The following is a 10,887-nucleotide window of genomic DNA, read 5'->3' as shown; positions in this document are numbered from 1 at the left end:
TATACTAGAAATTTAGAATGTGTACACACAGAAATAAAAGACAAGATAGGGTGTTTAGAATTAGACCTAAGAATATACTTCAACATCTTGCAACACTTTGTAAAGTTTCAAAATAAGAAGAAAAATATTTGTACTTTAAAATAATGCTAAGAATAAATATGAAATAAATAAAAATGCTAAAAACTCATTGAAAATCTGGGAAAAATAAGATCGGACCTCTACTTTGCAATAAGATTTTTTAAATATGAGGGAAGAATGAAATGAAAATAAAATTGTAACTGTCCTAGAAGAAATCATAAAGAAATTTCTTCTTTAAGGCCAGTATGGAAAAATGTCCCAAAATAATATAAAGGCATACCAGAGGAAAAAAAATCACATCAACTACACAAAAAATAGGTATTTTCATAGCAACCAACAAATCTAAATAAAATGATAAAAAAGGAAAATATTTACAACTCTTAACACAGATAGAAGACAAGTTTATTTGATGCACAAAAACAGTCTGTAAGTCACAAAGTAAAACCAAGAAGAGCAAAGAAACATGGATAAAGATTGGGAACAGCTGGTTCTGGGAAAACACAGCTGTCAAACACACTAAATAATACTTAACCTTTCTTTTAGAGAAATAAGACAATAATGAGACAGCGAACCTTAGCTGGAGTACTAAAGCAGAGGATTTGTTAAAGCTCATGTAGGAAAAGCTGTGGAAGAGGGATCTTTCTGTGGTTCTCTTTGAAAGCAACATGGTTACTCTTCACAGACATTTAGTAACGTCAGTAGCTATCAAGATTTAAAATATGCATCTACTCATGGAGGAATCTCATGTTTCAGGTTGTGCAATATACACATACATGTTTAAAGGTTGTGTGGACAATATATCATCACAATGTCTATAACAATAAAACCTTAGAAACAATCTATCACTTGTCAGTAAAGACCAGATAAATAAATTAGGACCACATGGTTGATTAATTGACAACTGTTCAAAAGAGGGGAAAAAAATCTTTGTAACTCTAGAAAAAGAAAATTCTGAGATACATAATTGTATTTCAGAGACTAGGACATGATACTTTATAGAATATACAGTAGTATCTTCTTCAAGGTACAAATTTTTGAATGCATACAGAATACTTTCTAAATATTATAAATACAGTAAGTTCTTAATATTGTTATTTCTATAGAAAAGAAACAATTTAAAGTCAAACTTTGGGTATGGATTATGGATTATGGATATTTTGGGATTATCATGTATTTTCTTACCTTTCTATATTAACTCTGTATTTTACTAGAACAAATAAGCTAAATTTTTATTACCAGTTAAAATATTAGGATAGGGGAAATCATACTATACTAGCACTAACTTAAAAAAAAAACTGGTCAAATGCAGAGAATAAGTGTCTGCAAGATGCTTAACTCTAAGTGCTGTATTTTCAATGGTAATTAACACAGAAACCCACAATCGGCCAAATCTTCAGAGAACAAGAGGCCACTGAGTGCTTATCCCTGAATATAACATCTTTTTCAAACCTTTGCTTCTCAAGGCTCAGGAATCATTGTGGAAGAGGAAGTGGAATCATTCTATATTCATGCTTCAGTTGGAAAATTTATAGAAATCAGGAAACTATTATATGGCAGTGGGAGGCAGGGGCTTCATGGGAATGGCATGGTACCTATGTCACAATAAAATTTATTTGCAAAACAGCAGGCAGATTAGACCTATAAGGAGTATTAGGGCATGCTCACTTCAGAACCAGAACTTTTATACATCATACCTGAAAGAAATACTCTAATTTTGACTATTTCACTCTACACTTTGTGATAAATGCTTACTATTAAGATAAGTAGACACTGCTGGGCATGGTGGTACACACTTTTAGCCTCAGCACTCAGGAGGCAGAGGCAGGCAGATTTCTGTGAGATCATGGCCAGCCTGGTCTATATAGTGAGTTATTTCTAGGCCAACTGGGGCTGCAGGGATACCCTGTCACAAAAATAAAATAAAATAAATAAAATATAAAATAAAATAATAGGTAGATATTATTGAAAAAATATCAGAACAGTAGGGAGTATTATAAGAATATACATTATATTAAAATATTATACACCATCTATAATTACACTATCCAAATATAGATTCTATTGAAAATTAGCATGTCTCCTTACATTCTGTTTTTTACACTAAACATTGTACTATAAAGAATACTTGTAATAGTAGAAAATTTATGGACATGACTTTTAACAGTTGCATAAATTCTATCATAGATATTATGTCAAGGTTTGTTTATTAATCTCATTTATGTGGGAATATTTGCCTATTCTTTTTTATCCCTGATGTAATGCTAAAATGATAATCTTCATACTGAAATCCCCTTTCAGATCACTGGCAATTTTTAGGATATACTCAATGGAAGTGAAATTATATAATATGAGCATGTTTTAATTTTGCAATGTATTTTTCTGAATTCCTTCCAACTCCCTCCTATGGTGTCTAAGATGTTCCCCTGAAATAGAGTTATATAAGCTCATCTTACAATTAGGAACCAATCCTCCCCTGAAGGATAGAATTCTGGATTACAGATAAATCTCTAAAAGGCTCCATCAAATACAAGCTATATATCACTCTCTTGTAAGAAAGGCAGTTTAACAGTTTGTCTATGGCAAGACATAAGACATTTATTTGCCACAGAGTGGGGGCTACAAAGGTAAGTACCACAGTAAAATCTTAGAGCAGTGTAATTAATCATCAGAAGGATTCCACTGTCTGCAAACATAAATCAACAGGCAATCACTTCTCCTCCTTGACTGATATGAAACCAGCATAAACATGGAGAGAGGAGTCTGATGCTTGTCAGTGGCTGATAGGATTTTTCACTTCTCCACAAATAAATAGTAGAAGTCTGTATGCACATGAATACCTTCTACTCTGAAATTTATTATCTCTATCAATTATTATTTAGATATAAGAAAACAGCAGCAGGACCCTGTGTGCACTGTCCCTGTGTAAAAATGCAGTATGAAACACAATCTAAATCCATCAAGCTTAAAATGGCCATAGTAAAGCAGTCAATTCGACTGCTTACAAACCTTGTCCATCTTAAACTGAATGTGGAGAAAGGGCATGTTTTCTAATTTTTAAGCAGTTAGGAAGACTAAAAAGCAGCACAGAGACTAAATCTCATAGGCTTACATTGGAATTCTATCTCTGCTAATAGTGGACATATGATCTGGGCCAATTTACCCCTTGAAGACTTCACTGCAAAAATGGAGAAAGTAATAATGATTTCATAGGTTGTGTCCTCATTTGGTTTTCATTTGGTCAGTGTGATAAAACACTGACCAAAACCAACCTGGGGAAGAAAAGGCTTATTCAGTTTACAGGTTATAATCCATCATCAAAGTAAGCCAAGACAGGAACTCAAGGCAGGAGTTTGAGGCAGAAACCATGGAGGCGTGATGTTTCCTGGCTTGTTCAGCTACCTCTCTTATACAGCCCAGGCCTACCTGCACAGGTATGGTACAGCCCATAGTGGGCTGGGTCCTCCTGTGTCAACAGCAATCAAGAAAATGCCCCACAAGTCAATCTGATGGAAGAAATTCCTCAGTTAAGATTCCCTCTTCCCAGACATGTCTAAGTTTGTGTCAAGTTGACAAAAGCTAACCAGCACAGATTGTAATTAATAATAAGTAAAATAATATACACAAACTAACTACTAAGGATCCTAAAAACTGTGCACTTCTAAATCAATGTTGAGTAAGTCAGAAGTTCCTGCTACATCAATAATTTAGTATCTTGTTCATACCAAAAGTAAACTTCACCTTTATATTTCACTGGCTTAAACCTTATTCCGAATGACTACAGTTCTAATTATGATGCTTCAGTAACTCTGTTTAATTCTACTGGATGCAGAACCTGATAAATAACTCTAAGCCTAATAAGCAAATTCTTGCTCCAAAACAGCCCTGATCAGAGTAAATTTTCATATAAGCTGCCAAAATTCACATTTTTCAAACTCGTATCTGTATAAAGCCAGACACCATGTTACTGTACACATTTTATATATACTATTAATATTTCTTTCACTTATACTAAAAGAAAAACTATTAACATTCCCATAAAGTGCATATTAACACCTCCCTAGAGTGTATAGTCATAATATTGTATGAGATAGTTATTGAATTTATCAGAATTAAATGTGGTAAGCATATATTATGCAGTTCTTACAAATACATGTTGTTGAATACAATGCAATACTTCAATAGGGAAAATTTCTGTCGAATACTTTCAAAAGAGATAGCACAATTTATTCCTGATGGATAAGCAAGATGATAGGTAATCTTTAAAAGTCCATCATGCAAATTTTAATGTTACAAACTGAAAATAGCACAGGAGGTTGCAGGATATTGGAGCAGAAGACAGTTACAACTACTTCTGCATGGATTCACTGTGGCTTCTGTTTATAATGGTGAGGGTGCCTAGGGAACAAGTTCTTCTACAAGAAGCAGAGCCAATGATCTGAGTGTAATATCTATTAAGGACAGACTCCCAGAAGAGGGACTGACAAAAGGAAAATGGAAAAGGAGGAAGTATCCAAGAAGGGTTTGACTTCATGTAAAGATGTAGGCCCAGCTTGATGTTGTAGGGAGCTCAGAGTGTTGATTTACACCTCAGAGTCTGTCTCTCTGGTGTGAATGAAGCTGGTTTTGCACTAATACATCAGTCTTTTGGCCATAGGCAACCGGGTTGAGGGAGAGGAGGAAGGTAAATATGGAAGCATCTCTGACTCTCCCCAAACTAGAGCCATCTCTGCACACATGCATGCACATGCAAACGTGTACACAGACATACACACAAAAAACGAAACATTCTGAAACTCCTCCTCTGCATATGTATATGAAGACAATCAGCACATGACCAACACATTTAAATATCTCAAATATCTAGATGCATTTTCTCTGTCAGTGTCAACATGCCTCACCTGATCACAAGCTGGGGCTCAATTGGTCATTCATTTAACAGTTCTCATTTAATCACCAGCCCATGTTGAAAAATTATTTACTTAGCAAGTGAAATATGGCATCCACCTATTATTTTTCTGTACTTTATAACTACGTACCAACACATTTTGCTTTCACACATAATTTTGTTAAATCCCTGTGTTGGGGAACCCTGCTGTTAAAGTTGGCTCCTTTCTCAGCAGGTGCTTCCTGCCTGACTTACCTGGAAAGTGCTGCCAAGCACGTATGCTTGGCCTCATTTAAAACACGACCTTTGGCATAGTTACCTGCAATAAAACTACCCCCAGGTTTTTCTATATGATAATTAGGCATTGCCCCATAGTCGGATGATAGAATCCCCTACCACATGTAAACAAAGCATACTATGAACACCTATCAGCTGAAACTTTGGCTGCTGCCTCCATACTATATTTTCCCTGACCCCCACTAAATAAATGGAGATATATCACTGAATCTGCCTCCCCAGAAGGGCTTTCTTCCATCAGTGCTCACTGGCCGTCCTGACCCCATTCATCATTTCTGCTCCCTTTGTTCTCATTCCCCTGCCCCATGTAAATAAAGTATACTATGAGCACCTATCAGCTGAAGCATTGGCTACTGCCTCCACACTACATTTTCCCTAACCCCCAATGAATAAATGGAGCTATTTCACTGAGTCTGGAGCTGTTTGTATCACTGAACCTGCCTCCCCGGAAGGGCTTTCTTCCATCAGTGCTCACTGGCCGTCCCACATCCCTGAACCACACAGGCACTCCTAGTGAGCAGAAACTGCTTGATTACGTTACATAAACATCAAAAGTCTGGAACAAAGATGCTAACTCTTTCCCCATTCAACCATTATTGTTTAAGTACTACTTTCCACATTGCAGTATTATCCTGCCTCTTCTTCCACATGCTTTTCACTATCTTGCTTACCTAGAATCAATTTTGTAGAATATTTCTAGAATTTAAACGAATCTAGAACTGTCTTCCAACACAAAAATAAGCTTATGAAGGTAAAAACTACTCCTGCAGATGATTTACAAATACACTCACCATTTTGAAACAAAATTTTAACTTCCCGTGTTCCTATGAGAACAGGAAGCGAGTTGAAGTAGACCTAGAATCTGTTCCTCAGTTTTAAAACCAACAACTTCCATATTTCAGCCAGTAGTGCTTCATCCCACAGGGATCAAGTTAGGCCAGGACACTGAGTCATCTTTTGTAAGTGTGTTCCTAAAACCTTGTCATTAGACATATGTCTTGCTGAAATGCAGACTTTTCATGAAATACAGGAAAATATTTCATAAAAATTAGGGAGCCACTATCTAAAGTATGCAATTTTTTAATTGCTGCAATTGAAGTTATTGTTAGGTTCTGAGAGGAATGACTTCAAGAGTTCCCTAATTAGTTCCCAAGCATGCCAAGATTTCATCAGATAATGAAAGGCTCCCATTAACCCATGCTCTCTTGAAGTCTCCAAGAAACAGTGCTAGTTTCCAGGTTAGTGAAGATGCCAAACTGTCCACTGCGCTGTTTCTGATCTGTAAGTTGATATAGGGTAAAGAAAAGGTTCAGATGCAATTGCTTGTTGTAAACCACAGGGTTTTCTAGTTGGGGAATGGATAAGGGAGGTAACTAACTATACCTGACTTTTGGAGAAATTCAGGAAATTTTCCAGGGTCCATGAGGACATGAGCAGGTACTCAGTAATACTGCAAGCAAAGATGTATACTGGCTAATTCTCTACTCATTCAAATTCCATATGTATGCATTTTCTGATAGGAATCCCTATGGTTTGAATGTATCTCCTACAAAGTTCAAGTGTTAAAACTAAGCAGACAATTGTGATAGTATCAAGAGACTACTTATACTTAAGTGACAGTATTAAGGTCTTTAGACTGTGTACCTTGCTGCTCTAAAAATGGACAGCGAGTCCATCAGCAATGGCCTTCCATTTTTAAAAAGGCAAATACTGTTTTAGGGTGTCCTTAGAACAGAAGCTGGAAATTCAGGAAGCTTTTGGTCTCTGTGATATAGTTAGAACTGGAACCATAAATGTGAAGGAGCTCAAGGTTGTGGTTAGAATTTGGAGCTTTGACCCTCCCTCACACCCCAGAAAAGAAATCAATAAAGTGATAAGTGAAATTGATAAGGAGAGATGAATTCTTATTGTTTGACTATAATAACTCAGAAAATATCTGAAAAGGATAACAAATGAGAAAGTCTGCAGTCTTTCAAGTTCTTTGATGATAGTGGAACTAGGAATATGCCATTCAAAACCCTGAAGCCTGTGGCAACGAAACTGAGTGATGAGGAGTTGCAGGAAATGACAGATGAAGTTGATCAAGATGGACATGGAGAGGTCAATGAGCAAGAGTTCTGCACATGCAGGTTTCCTTTTCTACTGGAAGCACACATGGCCAGATTGGGTGCCTGCCATGGTGTTAAATCTAGGCTTTGAGATTGTAATGCACATCCTGCACAACCAAAAATAACCTATCGGGTTAACTTTAGCTGTAATTTTGAATCTATTTTCAACTCTAGAGATTTTTTTTAATTAACTAATAATTTAAATTTTATGTGTATGAATATTATGCCTGCATGTATGTAAGTCAATTTGTGTCATACAATGCCCATGGAGGCCAGAAGAAGGCATCAGATTCCTTGGAACTGGAGCAACAGATGGTTGTTAACTACATGTGGGTGCTGGGAACCAAACCTGGCTCCTCTGTAAAAGCAGTCAGTGCTCTTAAATGACAAGCCACCTCTCCAGCCCCTAGAGATGCTTTTTGTTGATATTGTTAAAATGCTAAGTGATTTGGTGATCATTTCTGAAAGTAGCACCAAACAACCTTAGAATATAGAAAAGGGTCTCATTATGTGACTACCCACCACTGTTCTTATAGCTTCACACCTGCCGTGCATTTCAACATTGTTAATAACACAGAACGTCTTCTTAGACAAGTACATGTGCCCTGTTCAACATGAGCAGGGGTCGTTCCTCAGTGATTCCAGTTTTAGTTGATCCATGAGAATGGTTTTCTTTTTTATAAAGCCCAGTGAACTCCTGCTCTGGTATTTGTATATGTTAATATGTGTTTTATCTTTAAAACAAAACCATCCTTAGCTAAATAGTAAGAGACGGGGAGGGCTGTTAAAAGGTGATAGGTCCAAGAGGGCTTCAGAATGGGCTAAGTCTTCTGTAAGGGAGACTCCATATAGCTTCTGACTCTTCAGTAGGTCTTCAACTTTCCATCATGTAAGAACATAGCTTCTTCTCTGCTGGAAGATGTATCATCAGAGCACCATCTTAGAAAAAGGGAAAAGCCCTCACCAATCAATACCTTGACCTTGGGCACCCCAGCTTCAAGAATTATAAGAAATGAATTTCTGTTTGTTATAAACAACCCAGTCACAGGGATTTTATTTTTATTTTGTGTATATGAGTGTTTTGCCTACATGTATATAACTGCACCACATGTGTGCTTTGTCTACAGAAGCCAAGAGAGGGTGCCAGATTCCCTGGAACTGGAATTATGAACTGTCATGGTTAGCCACCATGTGGGTGCTGGGAACCAAGTTGGTGCTCTTAACTACTGAGCCAGTTCTCCAGGCAGGATTTTTTTTATGTCAACACAAATGGACAAAGACAAGCACTGTGGAGTTTAGTTTCACATGTTCTCCTGCTCAGAGTTAAAGGCTTATTGAGCAGTAATTGTGCTGACTTCGGGTATCTATCTTGAATGCACATGACCAAAGGTTTTTATATGGAACGTCACCTTATCACTAGCCACCAACCCACATCCTACATGACATGTTGAAGATGTCGTTAACATGGGGGAAGATATCTAGATAAATGTAGGAATTAAATGAGAACAAAGTAGTTCAAGAGAAGCTCATTGACTCTCTTCATCTTTTGGGCACCTGCCATGGTATGAAACCTGAGTTTTCAGATTGTAATGCACAACCTGCACCACCAACAACAACCTTTCTGGATAATTTTAGCCATGACCTTGGATCTATTTTTAGACTTTAAAAAACATTATCTTTAATTAATTAAGTAATTAATATGTGCATGAATGTGTGGCCTGCATATATGTAAGTGCACTTGTGAAGAAGAAAATCAAGAACACCATCTTCTTCATCTGTATTAAAATATTCTTACTACAAAACAAAATTTCCATGTACTTAGAGGAAGATAAGACTAAAAAATTGATGGTGAAAGAAAACAGAAAATAAACATGGATCATGCTGACTCCATAAAATTAGTAGAAATATTCTCTCACTTATATCTTTGAAAATGTGCATAAATTGGCTTTATTTACTTCATAAATGTTTGATAGAATTAATCAGTAGAACAAATAAAACATGGAGTTTCCTTTGAGAGGAGTTTAAAAAGAAAAGAAGAGACTAGATCCCACTATCTGCTGTGTAGCCCAAAATAGCCTCAAATGCATGGTCTTCTTGCCTTACCCTTCCAAGTACTGGAATTACAGGCATGCATCATCACACTCAGCCAACATTTTGATAATAATTTTTAATTTACAGAAAAGTTTCAAAAACTTCCCAGATCCTCATTCACCCTTTACCTAATGTTGTGGTTTGAATGTTAAATATCCTTCACAGGCTCATGTGACTGAGCTGTTTGGAATCTTTAGGAAGAAGAGCCTCCCTGAAGAAAGTGGGTCATGGGTGGGGGAGGAGCAGGTCTGGAGGTTTTATAGTCCTCTTTCCTTCCTGTTCTTTCTGTTCCTGAACTGGATGCTGTGTGACCAGGTACCTCCCATGCATGCTGCCATGCTTTCCCAACATGATGAATAGTGTCTCCTCAATCTGTAAGCCAAAACAAACCCTTCCTTCCTGAAGCTGCTTCTTGTTAGGTATTCTGGTCACAGCAATGAACAAAGAAACTAAGATATCCAGTGTGCCTTAGTGTGAGCTTTTTCTTCCTTGTCACAGATGAAAACAGCTTGTGTAACTGAGGGGGACTGCCCTGTACATTGTGGCATGTTGAGCATCTTCAGCTTCTACCGTAGTTCTGTCACAGCTGAAAGTGACATTCAAAAATGTTTCTAGACATTGGAACTACTCCTGGGATGAAAATTTACCTTTGATGGAGAAACATTACCCTAATGCTATGCATTCCGTAAACATGACACATTTTTAAAAACATAAGAAACTAATGCTGATACATTACTATTAACTAACTATGTAATAGCCACCAGACTTCAACAATATTTCTATTGATATCCAATTCAGGGTGCTACATTGTGTTAAATAAAACAATTATTTAAATTATAAGTCAAATTTTTTCAGCCTGTTCTGAGATTCCTTTTAATAAAAAAAATGTATAAATTTTTTCTCAGATATTACTTCCATTTCATCTAAGTTGTTAAATTAATGGACATACAATTTGCTAGTGATTTTTATTATCATTTCACTGTCTGTAGAATATATGGTGATATCATCATGATTGTTCTTGATACTTGGGAGTTATAATCTGTCTTGTTTCTTTTTAAAAAATATTTTTTTTTTTTGTCTGTATGAGTGCATCCATGTCATGCAATGCCCATGGAGGCCAGAAGAGAGCATCAGATCATCCCCTGGAACTAGAGTTATGGATGTTAGTTGTGGCTGCTAGGAATTAAACCCGGGTCCTCTGCAAGAGTAGCTAGTGCTCTTCAACTGCTGAGCCATCTCTCCAGATCCCTCTCTTGTTTCTTGATCATTCATTACCAATTTTACTAACTTCATCTTTTGTTTGTTTTCCCTGAAGACAAGGCCTGACTATGTTGGTCAGATAGAGACAAATTATTGCTTGATATTGGTCTTATATAGTACAATTTAATGCTATAAACGTATGACTGCAGTGATTTGTATACACTATAT

The sequence above is a fragment of the Nannospalax galili genome, unplaced genomic scaffold (genome assembly GCF_000622305.1).
Source record: "Nannospalax galili isolate Female #2095 unplaced genomic scaffold, S.galili_v1.0 scaffold846, whole genome shotgun sequence".
In the NCBI taxonomy this organism is placed as follows: domain Eukaryota; kingdom Metazoa; phylum Chordata; class Mammalia; order Rodentia; family Spalacidae; genus Nannospalax; species Nannospalax galili.
This window is presented reverse-complemented; position numbering follows the sequence as displayed.